General features: G+C 37.4%; 1 protein-coding gene across 3 annotated transcripts in view; it reads left to right on the plus strand.

Moving 5' to 3' along the window:
* ZSWIM6 (zinc finger SWIM-type containing 6) overlaps positions 1–13,204 on the plus strand; it is a 109,646-nt gene that overhangs the window by 18,271 nt on the left and 78,171 nt on the right. The window lies entirely within an intron of this gene.

The raw sequence follows: 13,204 nt of genomic DNA on the forward strand, positions 1-13,204 counted from the left end.
CCAATTAACCCTCTAATTTGGCAGCAGTGCTTGGAGAGAATTTTCTTAAGGAGAAATGCATGTTCTGCTTTGAAGGGATGCTGCTACTAACATGTGTGACTGGGTTGGAGGAGAGCTGTGCTGGCAGAAATCAAATCAAGTTCTCCAGGCACAAAGAAGAGGAACTTCAATGCAACAGTATGGTAACAAGAAAGCAGCCCAACTGCACTGTACAGGATAAATGACATATAGAAAGTAATATCTGCCACAAATGGAAGAAGACAGTGTTGCACAATTCATCTGGTTTGTTTGCTGAGAGTAAATTGCTTTGCCTTGGAGAGTAAAACAAAAAAGTTTTTATTACAACCTTCAAAAATTCTTGAACAGCAAAATAGAAAAGCTTTTATCACAGCCGTCATAATTGTCAACTAGATGTCTTTGTCCTTCGGTTTGTAAACAGTTATGACTCTACCAGTCTAAAACAATAAGAAAAACTACTTTCTTTTGTAATTTGAAGAATACTACTGCTTTTAAAATGTGTGCTATTGAATGCTCTGGGAGGCTTCCTGGAGAAAACTTATTCTAATTAATGAAGTTATTACACTATATTAGTTGAGGGACATTTTTTCTTGTTCAGTTTTGTGCCAGTCATAAAGTCTTAAAACTGCTGAGGTTCTAAGTTCCATGTCTTGTGTATAAAAGACATTGAGCTTAATCACAGCAGAGTTGAGTGTTTAGGCTGCTTTTACAGAGGATAAGATGCAGTGTGTTCACTGAACAATAGAAACAATAGAAAACAATTTAACATTTGTTACAGCAACCTTTGTTCTAAGCTTCTTACACTTATTTTTAAATCACTCTGATTTGCAATTATTCAACTATACTGTCTGTAAAGAGCAAAAGATTGTCAGAATTTAGGATCCTTTCCTTAAAGAGCATAATAATGTATTTTTGAAAACTGCTTAGAGCAATTCACTGACATGTACAGGGTTATAAAAACACAGCATGCTCAACACTAAATGATCTAGTGATCTGTACTATTCAAAATGTTCTTCTGTATTAATGAGAAGGTTGAGCTGATTCTTGACATAGAAAGATAATAGATGGCCATCACTGTTTGCCCCACCAACCCAAAATCACCTATCTCTATTGTAGACTTAACATTCTTTCGTTTCCTTTTTTTTTTTTTTTAGTGTTGCTTGGTGCAAGTTCTGTCAGCTATTTAAGGCACCTTTTGCATTATGTGGAGCAGCATTCCTGGAGCTCAAGAAATCATTTTGGGTTCCGTTTGGCTATCTTGACATTTGTTGGTGGACAGAATGATATTGGTATCATTAGGTTCCCTTTCTTGCTCTTCTGGCCCCCTCCCCAAATTTTTGGTTTGTACTCTGTTCTTCATCTGCTGCATATGAATAGTGGAACAAAGTTTCTTGCCCATGACCCTCATTGCTATAGTTTTTCTTATCTCATGTAATTTGAAAGCTTCCCTGGGTTTTTCTGTAGTTTGATACTTAGATCAGTTCTTTTTCTTACTGTGTTTATTATGAGTTTGTTTTGAAACTCTGTGTAGAAGGTCTTAAACCTTCTTCAAGGGGGCATCTGCTGTTCTTGAAATGTAGTTCTTCCTGTGAAGAGCTGTATGCAATAAGGGTTCTTAAAAGTTTTAGTTTACTTTTCCTTTGCAGTTTGATTGTCTCTGTAGAAACAGGGGGCTTAGTTGAACTACACTGAGTCTGTACAGTATGTCACTGGATATTCCTGCTGATAACATAGCTTTGGCTGCATCTGCAGTTGAAGAACATGAAATCTTGCAGTGCTGATGAGCCTTAAATTGAGTTTGCAAGAATTACATGCGCTGTAAGGCATAGACTACTAATGTGGAACACGCTGAAAGCTGATTAAGTGATTGCAGAGCTTAAATCTAATTTTCAGCAAACCCAGAAATGGTTGAAGTCAGATTTCTAGGATATTTTATACCTAAGTCTTTGCATAAGTGTATAGTACAGCAGCAGTTATACAGCTAATAGCTTTGTGCATGTTTGTGTTTGTTGGCACTAAAATGTCTTTTAAAATTAAACACAACAAAAACAGGTCCTCAGTGGTTTCTTTCAAGAAATTACTGCTCCATGAAGAATGAGATGTGTAAACAAAACAACACTGCCCCTTTTGAGCTTTTCAAATCTTTCGGCAGGCATTAACCACTTTTGTGTTTGTTGGCAGTTGAATTTAAGCTTTAGAATTTTTGGAAAGTTATGAATATATCTTAACCCTATTGCCTTCTTGGGTTATGTGGTGGTGGTAGTGTGGCTGGTTGTTTTGGTTTTTTTAAGTGATTAGCTGAGAATTCAAACTCTTTAGTTTTTAGGCAGAGTTAATCCTGGGAGAAAACTAGTTCTGTTTCTGGGATTTTGACCTCTCAGTCAAGACTGAAGAATATTGACTGGCATGCTTATGAAACTGATAGGATAATAAATGTAAGTTCTTTAGGGATTTTTTCTGACTCCTTCCCAAGATTTCTGTCTAGTTTAAACCCCTGGCCTGGCATAGCGGTAGGGAAGTCACTATGATAGTAGAAAAATGCTTCCTTATGTTCAGGAGGAGCCTCCTGCTTTTACTTTGGCTTGACAGTGGGCATCACTGAGAAGAGTGTGGCTAAATCCTTATGCTCTCCCTTTAGATATTTGTACATATTGAGGTTCCCCTGAGCCTTCTCTTCTCCAGGCTGAGCAGTCTCAGCACTCTCAGCCTTTTTTCCTATGTGAGGTGCTGCAGTCCCCACATCACCTTTGTGGTCCTTTGCTGGACTCTCTTCAGTATGTCCATGTCTGTCTTGTAATGGGGAGCCCAGCTCTGGACACAGTACTTCAGATGTGGCCTCAGCCATGCTGAGCAGAGGGGGAGCACTGACCAGCTGGCAACACACTTCCTCCTGCAGACCTGGATGCTACTAGCTGCCTTTGCTTCAACTAACAATTAAGAGAGCATTTTAACTTTTTCTGGTTTCAAACTACCCTTAAACTCAGACAGTAGTGAAATAAAAACAAAAAGCAATCACAACTCCTCATTTGTCCTGCTTGTATAATTGGAACAGTTTCCTTCGCAACTTTAAGAAGGTTTAGTTTTCAAACTTGCATTTGTAACACCAGCTTTAACATCAGTCTGTTAGTGGATGGGGATTGGAGTTGGTGCTGCTTTCATTTGTGAGAAGCTACAGCATTAATTAATGAATTGTATATTCTTTTCTGTTACATATTGCTTGCTAACTACTAGTTTGTTGTAGCTGTTTCTATTATTTGCTTGGATTTATGCTTAATAGAACTTGGTTGCTTCAGTTGTCACTAACAAGACTCTTCAGGAATGAGGGTACTCATGTAAAGTTTACCTGGATTGCCTCTTTTCTCCACTTTTCTGTTTCCCTGAAGTTCTTGAATAGAGCAAAGCATGGGTAAAGAGGAATTGAGGATATCTCATGGAGAAATTTTGGTTATTGTATCTTCAGCATAAAATAAGAAACCCCCAAACTGTTGCAGTATGGGGAGTTGTAATAAAAGCTGTACTCTTATTAGAAGAAGAAAGTTCTGCAGTGGTTTAACCTTCCAGCTTCATTATTAGCCTCAGTTGAAATGGAAACAGTGGTGTGGGTGGAGAAAGCTATCTCTTAGGATCTGTTCCTTCTCCTTTCTTTCCTGTCATCATCTTCTGTCCACCAACAAATGTCAAGATAGCTTAACTATTCCAGAACGTAAATATAGGTTATGATGAATCTCCTACAACTAGATATTACTTAAAACCAAAAATTATAGCTGCCAAATACATATGAGTGGCTACTTTCTGGACAAACAGTAAAAAATGTTTTAATGTAGAACAGAGAATGCTGTGTAAGTGAAGTAGTTTTCAAGCCAATGATTATTTGTCCTTAATAAGAATTGTATTTTTGCAGGTGCAGTTTATCACAACTAGAGAAAGTGAAAAGCAAGGAAAACAGCTGCAAAATTACATTTGAGAAGTGAAATTATTTAATGTTTCTCTTTTTTTTAACAGCAAATCTTTTCTTGAAAGTGGTCTAAGAGTCTCTCCATTTTCACAGTCTATGACTTTTCCATGTACAGTAAGACTTTTAGAATAAGCATTTTTATGCAGGTGACAGGGTAACTAAATAGCAAGTGTATACTGGTGACTTTTCTTTAGGAAAGGAAAAAAAAGTTGGCTTTTCTGTTTGGAGTTCAAGCCAGAAGCTAGCTTTCAAATGGAGTGGTAAACAACTGTTCTGTGCTCCTCTCTGTTCTTCATTCCATGCTGTTTGAAAAGTCAGTTGTGTTTGCAGAAGATAAGTAATGCAGGAGGGATTAAAAAAAAAAATTAAACCAGCTTTATTTCCTAAAGCTTAGGTATAGTGTCTGCTATTGTTTCTATTGCAATTATAACAAACAGCTTTTTTATCTTTGTCTTTTGATTATGCCTGAGAAGTACAAGTAGGTTATGTTTTAGCAGGTTGTTGTATGGTTGAAAGTCTGGAAAGTAGGTGATAAAATAGATGCACATACAGATACCACCTTGCAGTCAAAGTCTTAGCCCATACTCTCAGAAGAAAATTTGTTGTGCAGCAATGATAGAGCATCATAGATGTTTGCAGGTAATTCTTCCTTACATAAAACAAAAAGAAAGAAGTAAGAATATGTTCTGGAAACAAGTAAGCAATACGTTTTTACTTTTAACTTCAGTTTATGTGGTTGAGCCTGTCTCAGAAATCTAATATATGCAGATTCTCACGGTCTAAAATGGTCTTTCTTTTGGGGAATTTAGGCCTAATTTCCTACTTCCTGTCCCAACAATGAAGACCTACTTATGTCTTTGAACCTTTGTTGGAAAGCCTCAAGCATGTTACACCTTTATCTCTGGATATGTAAGGATGCAGTCATAGCTACAGCCTAATTGTCAAATACTCACTACTTGTTGGTGTATTCATTAGGTGGACCTGAACTGACTTGAAATCTGTAAAGCTGTAGCCTTTCTGTGTAGTCTTGAAGACCTCTTGAGTGGGTGGACATAAACATTCAGGAAAAGGTCATGCTAGAGATTATATTGCTGACTCGAAGTGTTTTGTTTAGAATACATCACAGAATGTAACTTACTGTTGCTTTTAAGAGGATGTTAGAATTTTTCTGAGTTACAAAAATAGACACTGTTGACCTTGAATGTAATACAGAGAATTCATGGTATTTAAAGATAAGTTCATACATTGTGTAATGGATCACTCTCCAAGATGCGTGACTAGGTAAAAATGTAAAAGGTTGAGTATCATGCCAGACATAGGAAAGTATCTGAAACACAGCAGAGGACTCATACTTATGTTAGTGACAAGTGAACTTTGTTCGTTCATGTTTCCCCCATGCCATAAACATGTTTAACAAAGTATTCATTTCACCAGTCCCATCAATACAGAAGTTATTATTTCAATTCAGTCATCAAAATTGTTAATATCTGAGTACAAGACAGTAGATTTGATTCTTTCAAGTAAGATTTAATTTGGGGGAGTTCTGAGTTCTGGAAGTGCACAGTGAAGTGGAATAGTAATGGAATTTAGGGACTGAAGAGTATCTTAGTGGGTTTGAATTTCAATACCTAAGCAAATGAGGCAAATGGATATTTTCAATCCAAAAGGCAAAGTTATTTGAGTCTAAGCAGCTTGGTATGGTAGGGCTGCTTGTGCAAGTATGTGGGTAGGGTTTTTGTTTTGGTTTATTTTCTGGTTTTTGGGGGGGTTTTTTCACCCTGACAGGGAAATTACCAAGTGATAAAATTCATCTTGGCTCCTTCTGTTCCAGTCCTCTGCCTCTACAGGACACTATTGCTGGCACCAGAGAGCAGTATAATTGAGACTATATTGTGGTGTTTCAGACTTTCTTTAAAGTTCTGTACACTTCACACAGTTTTCTGACCTGTTTTGTTAAGATGACAGTGACAGAAGGGTTCTCATCAGAAGGTGTAAGTAGGCAAATCAGTCTGTTTGCTCTGGCTGAATGTGCTTGAGATCATTTTCTCTGTAATTAAGAGTGGCAGGGTGAGCTGACCTCTTGTTTTTTCCTAAAATTTTTGGAATGCATTGTAGAGCTCTATGAGGTTCAGGCTTTGGTGAGCAGATGTGCTACCATTTGGCCAGAGCAGAAACCCTGTCTTTATTTCAGTGTCTTTAGGTTAAGAAGGTGTTATTTTGTCCATAGATTAGGCCGTATCTCATGAGGCAACTAGGATGAAGCTGTATTTCCTTCTCAGTTCTCTCATTTTGCACAGGGCCAGTGAAGCAGCAGGAGAAACTTATTTGTGTACATCAGTAGATTCTAGCTAACACATTTCATTTGCCAGGGAAGTGACACTCTTGTTCTTGCCAGCCTCATTCTAGAGGGAGAAGATAATGTAACTTAGAGAAGTATTTTCCAACTTAGATGTTACTGCAACCAAATCTGTCACAGCAATTAGTTAAATATTTTGGTCTCACCTGTAAGCCATTCATGTCTTTGCCTTCTACAGTAATTACTAAACTTGTCCCTTCAATCAAAAGCCCTGGAACATGAGACATGGAGCAGATTCTTAGGAGGAGTTTTGGCATAGCTTTGGCTTAGTTGTTATAATTTATGCCCTTGCATAGTGACTTAAGTATGATATCAAGTTTTCAGATAAAGTCTGAGGTAACTACCACTGCCTAATTAAAAGACTTGAAAGGCTGCTCTTAGTAAAAATACTTTTAAAAGGTTGCATTCCCTGAAGTAACAGCAATGAGGGTTTGAAGCAGAGAATTGTCCTTCAGAAATATCTTAGTTTAGGAGGAACAAAAAGGAAATTCTGTGTAAATGTTGTTTGTATTTCATTGTTGCTAAATTCTTTGTATTTAGAACATAGGAGACTTTTCTCCAACAAAGTTGGCCATTCTGAGTGAGCAGGTACTCCCTGAGGACCATTTTTTTTGCCTAAAGATCTTTGGAGAAGATGATATGCAAGGTTGGTTTGGTTTCTGTGTCGCAATTTTGCAAGTTTCTGATGTTTTATCTGTTGGGGAGCTTCAGGAGGCTTCCCAACAGAGGCTGTTCTGAGGCTACCAAGAGGTTAGGTGGCTGCTAGTCTGCTTTGACCTTCACCCTTATCTTCTCAGGGGGACTGCACTTTTACAAAGGCAGTGTGGATGAAACTCCTTGAGACCTCAGTACTGTTGTCCTTCGCTTAGACAGTCCTTTATGTTATTTACATCCTGTCCTTAACTTGGGAACAAAATCATTTAATGCATCAGGATACAAATTACACCCTCCCCTGCCTCCCTCCCCTCTCCCAGCATTCTGTAAATACAGATAGAATTGAAGGCTTTGTTACTTTCTGAACATGACTGCTGTAGGTGGTGGTGTTGCTATGATGACATCCTGCAAGTTATGCATTTTACTAGTGTCCCTTTTTTTTTTCCTGTAATGGTAGCTTTTATTGGATAGCAACTGTTACCCACATTTTTGGCATTTGTTTGGGTGGCTTTGAGTCACTAATGCCTCTTAATTTTGTCCTATGGATATTACACGTCAATTTTTCAATGCACTTGGCAATCCTGTTTCTTCCTTTTATTTTGTGTTTTACCTAGCAGTGTCCTTGTTTCAAAAACTGGCTTTTCTTTTCCGTATTGGTCCAATTTTTTCTGAACCATTAAAATGTTTTAAACAGGTGATTGTGTAGCAGCTTATGAGCTGTGCTTATTTTAAGTATCTGAAATTCATTCTTTGATTTCTGTTATTTGATACACAATTTTAGGACTGTATTGCTGGAGCATAATATATTGTCATTGTATTTTTATGTTTTGTTTGAACCTTGTGATGATGCTTTTTTAGTTGCTAGAGTTGCAATTCTGATAGCCGATGATGATGCTTCCTTACAGGTTATTGCATTTTATCACGAACACTATATTGTAGGCAGAAAAATACTAGAAAGTTTGTAGTTTGAACTAGAGCAGCTCTTTTTAAGGTCTGGAAGATACCACAATAAACTCCAGCATGTTGCATGAGTGGGGTTTGTGTCTCTTGTAGATGCCTGACATTTCAGGAAAACAGATTTAACCCTTGTTAGAGGCTTGCTAAACTGTCCTGAGAGTAATTAGCAGTATATACCCTGAACCATGTTGTAATGAAACACAGGGGTTGGAACTTGATGTCTTTCACTTGAAATTGCAAATGTATTCTGTGTATTCAGAATGCTTGTGGAAGCACTTCATGAGTGGTGTGCTGTGGTGTCTCTTGTTAGCTGAAGGTAGTGGTGAGAATGAAAAGTGTTCAGGCCAGATGTTTTCGTGTCAGGTGAGTAATTTACTGACATGTAGGTTCTGGGCTTTTTACAGTTTCAAAATGCAATAGGGAGAGAACAAATGTTACTGGGGGGTGTGCGTTCACCTGCTGTCTCTGTATGGTAACTTGCATTATAGGTTTAGCTAGTTTTACTTTGTAATTTACTTTTTAGACTAGTAAAAGCTTTTTTTAAAATAATTGCTAAGATATGTTAAATGTTTGCAAGTGCACTTTACCATGTGCTGTGGGAACTCTGTATATACTTATATATGATTTAGGCTTATGATGGTTTCACATACATTTCTTGCACTGTCAGTATAAGCTGGAGTCACTTTCAGCTGCTTTCTTCTGTCTTCGTGATCTTTACTTGTGCCAGCAGAATGGTTTTGGTTTGGGTTTTTGTTTGTTTGTTTGTTTTTGGTGTGTGGCCCGGTGTAGTGATATGGATCAGGGAACTTAACCAGTGAAAGATGGTGAGGTTTTTATCTTTTTATTTGGGTGGGTGTTTTTTCCCTCCTAGCTGGGTCCATTTCTTGATCAGTTGAGTATATAAGACCATAGAGAGGAGTTTTGGTAAAACTTGATAGGACAGAGTAGGGGGCAAAAATGAATGTCAGTGACTGATGCAGTCTTCTGCAGCTTCTGCCACTTCCCCAGTGCTGAAAGTAACTTAGATGAGGTCATGCCTGCAGGTATGTTAGACTGAGGTACTGTGTATTTCCTAATCCTTAACCATTAATGAAATCTGTGCTTATGCTAAGTCTTTGTCCAAGGAAGAGCGTGGGTCCCCTTTGTTTGTGGCTTACCTAGTTTCTCCTACCAAGCTCTGAAATTACACTAGACCTAGCTGATGACATTTTTCCAAAAAACAAGATGGAAGGAGGAAACAATAACCATCCCCTGCCACCCAAAACTAAGAGGAAGAATAAAAATACCTGACAACCAAGTGTCCTTTTCCTTCAGGTGGCTCTTTCAAGGATATGGTTTACCTGATGTAGTTCTGCATGTAAAAAAAGACCATGTAAAAGCTTAGTACACAACTGTCTTCCTATTCTTGTATTTTGCTTGTTGAAAAAAAAAAAAAGGAATGTATAGTGCTGAAATATATTCAAGTTGGCTAAAAAAAATGGAAGGAGAGTTGTTTGTTCCTTCTGCAGCATCAGTCACTCAGGTCCTTGCTGTAGAGTTCATGATACTGAAACTCTAAGCCTGATACTCTAAGCTTTGTTGATATACCATAGCATGTGCTTGAAAACACTCAGTATCTCTGCACTTAACTATCCATTGCTGTACAAACTGTAAAGGTGGGAAAAGGACAAACTATGGTTGTTTGAAACTCCCTTTTTTAGGCTTCTTGTGAATGAAAATTGGGTTTGTAGATAGGACCAAGAATGAGACCTTTTCAAACTGTAGAGCTCACAGAAGAAAACTATGTCTTAGACTGCAACAATGAAATGCAAGACTTCAGTTTGTTCTTAAGTAGAACTTGTGAAGAGTTGCCAGCTTTTAAAAGGGTGCAGTTTAGCACTGGAGTTTGTCTTAAAAATATTTGCAAGGCTAGTAATTTATATTTAACTGCAATAAAAATAGAAGGTGTTTATTCATTTTAAGAGCTGCCTTGGCTTTTCTCATGAAATGGAGATTTTTAAGCTGAACTGTCCTTTTGCTTCCCTTTGCTTCCTTGTTCATGTGCTAGAAAAGGTTTTAGCCTCTCTGGATTTTCTCTTCACTGTTAGAAGCTTTTTATAATCGTTGTTATCTGCCTTACAAAAAATAAAATGTTTAGACTTTCACTATCTTTGGCTGAGAGTAGAGGAGATGTCAGTAGATGACTGAAGGACCTTTTCAGAGCTCGTATATGCTGCCACCCCAGGACTTCCTATTCACCTCTGCCCTTACCCACCTGTACTGTATTCTGCAATGTTTATTATTTTGTCCTCTTTGTGCAAGATCCTGTGTAAACTTATGTTACCAGTCAGCCCTAGTTCTGTAAAGTTTATTCTTAAATTATGATGCAAAAAGGTGTAGGAAAAGGGGGGGGGGGGAACCACAACAGGGAAGGGAAAGAGTGAATGAGAAAGATGTGAACACATGGGTTCTTTCAGAGGCTAAATAGGTGTCATGTAATTGGCAACTAAAGTGTTCAAAAATCATTACTAACATCTTCTCAAATCAAAAGGCTTAAGAAATAATTATAAAAAACTTTAGAAGATAATTTTGAAATTCCATAGTTATTTGCTTCTTGTAGTGCTTTAGGTGTTTGTAGTTTTCAAACTGTCCTTTGAAGCTAAAAGGAGAAGCTTAAAAGAAATCTAATGGGTGAAAGGCAGACACAAATAAAACTTTACTGTTTTGAATAAGAGAAACCGAACAGCAAGTTGAAAAACCATGAGAAATTTAGTATTGTGATTATTCTAGGAAGATTTTTGAATATAACAGCTGCTGCCCATGCCAATATCAAGATGTTCAGCTTTTTCAAATGGTGAGCTAGTAGTGAAATACAAATGTGGTGATACTAAATGCTGCTAGGATCAGTCATTATCCTGTTTTCAAATCCCAGAGAGGGATTTGAACATGATGTGGTTGGCTTCTCTGCTGATGACCTTTTTTGAGGAGTACTGAGAGAACTGAAATGGTAATATAGTAAAAACCATCCAAAGGACATCATTCTCTGACAGCATTACATGGAATCACCATGAGAAATTGTTATAAACATGGTGGAAAATTTAAGCCTAAATTTAAAATGTCTGTCCGCTGCTACATCTGAAAGTAATTATTATTTCAATTTTGTAACATACTGTAGTGACTAAAAGGCAGATATACTGTTTCTCAGCTTTATGTTTTATCAGCAAAGATGATTTAGGGGCACTGATGGAACAGAAAAAACGGAGGAGGCTCATGGGGAGATATTTTTCAAAGTTCATACAAGTACCACAAACGAAAACCTCAAACTACGAAGGTCGAAGCTCAGTAACTGAAATCCCTTCAACACTGCTGTCACTCACCCAGTGGAACATTTCTGACAGTTTTTGGAACTGGCATTGTTAGAAGGATTTCAGGAAGATTACTGCCTCAGTAAATCCATGAATTGTATACTGCAATGGTAGAATAGATCAGATAAAACAACAGATCCTTTCCAACTCAATTATCTATTAAATGTAAAAGAAGTACAGAGATCATATGTTTAAAGCAGAGACCAAATTTGTAACCGTCAAGAAACCTAAAAGTTATGGCACCCACAGAAGGTATTAAGTCACTCCCTAGTGTGCTTGAGTTTTTTGTGTTGCTGTATGTGCTGATAAAATCTTGCCTTAAAATATGTATGTTGTGGCAGTTATAGTAGCTATGGGGAACTTTTTATTCAAATAAATGCCCTGGTGCTTTGAAGGCATTGAACTGATTTATTCTATGCATTTTGATACTGGTGTCATTATGCATTCAGATAAGATACTTTTGCTTGTTATAGTTAACTCCTCAATTTGTCCAGCTCGCCATATCATGCAACCTGGGCAAGATTTATAAAACTTAACATGAAAGGAGGTGTAGAAGTGTTAGGTATTTCTTAGTATTTGAAGTCCTTCATGGTAACCATTAAAATTGTGCATGCCACATGTGTGGCAGTTTAATAACATTGTAAAGTTTATGCTCTATTTTGATGACTGGAGCTTCTACACTACCTAAGAGCGATGATTACAGAAGACTGGAAAAGGGACTCTCCTTGAAACCATGCTTTAGACTGAATGGAGAAAGTGAGAAGAGACACTAACCTAACACTTCTACACCTCCTTTCATGTTAAGTTTTATAAATCTTGCCCAGGTTGCATGATATGGCGAGACATGCTTTTTTTTTTACCCATCCTACCTGCTCATTCAATTTAGGAACACAGGTTTATGCTATGAGCTCTCTTTCAAATTAAAATGTAGCATGAAAATATTTCTTTACAGAAGTCAAAGCTTGTTTGTTTTGCTTTAAACTGTCCCTGAGCAATGTCCTGTTCTAAGGAATACTAGATGAGATGGCTATCTCCCCATTCTGTTTTCTTTAAGTGGGGAACTTTAAAAATCAGAACTTGGTTTTCCGACTAAGAACGTGAACATCCATTTTAGGAAATCTAGTTTGTCATGTAAAAAAAAAATGTAACTGTAAACTTAGGAGTCCTTGCCAATGCTGTACTTGCCCCTCTTCAGGAAGTACATAGATTTTTATTTTCCCCTTCAAATTTGAGTTATCTGACATGGTTACAGGAATATCATTACTTATGTTGTAAATGATAGTGGGGAGCTGGAAACAGCTGATCTAAACTAAACATCTGTAAAAAGCTTTCCTGTTTTTTGTATACAATTTTCAGTGACAGTTGTACCTTGCCAGCAGTCTACTTGCTAGCTGAATTAAAAATTATCTCTAGTTTTACTGACAGATTATTTGATTCAGGTTTGCAGTATGTGTAATGTTGTGGTACTGAGATGATGTTGACACTCAGAGGGAGGAACTTTATATAATATTTCTTAGGGTGACTGCTTTTTTAAGATGAGTGCCCCTTGCTGGGTAAGGTAGCGTGTACTGGATAGATATTCACCTAAAAGGGCAATAGAAAAGTGGTTTTGCATGGCATGCACTCTAAAAACCAGAGCTTAACTTGATTCATGTAGAATAGGGATCTGTGATGAGAGAACACAACAGTATAGCAGATCTGTGAGTGCTTAATCTGAGAATTGTTGCATGCTGTTGGTAACACTTGTGCCTGTCAGTGTTAAACTAGTTTGAGCTGTTGTGTTTAACTTCTTAAAAACCTCTTTTGAAAAAGAGGTTCAGGGATAGTGAGACTTACTGCGATGCTTGACATTATTCTTGGTCTTACTTTCAAAACAACTGGTATGTGTTTGGAGGGGGAGTTGGAGCATCTGTTCCATAG

This window comes from Chiroxiphia lanceolata, chromosome Z (genome assembly GCF_009829145.1).
Source record: "Chiroxiphia lanceolata isolate bChiLan1 chromosome Z, bChiLan1.pri, whole genome shotgun sequence".
Taxonomy (NCBI): domain Eukaryota; kingdom Metazoa; phylum Chordata; class Aves; order Passeriformes; family Pipridae; genus Chiroxiphia; species Chiroxiphia lanceolata.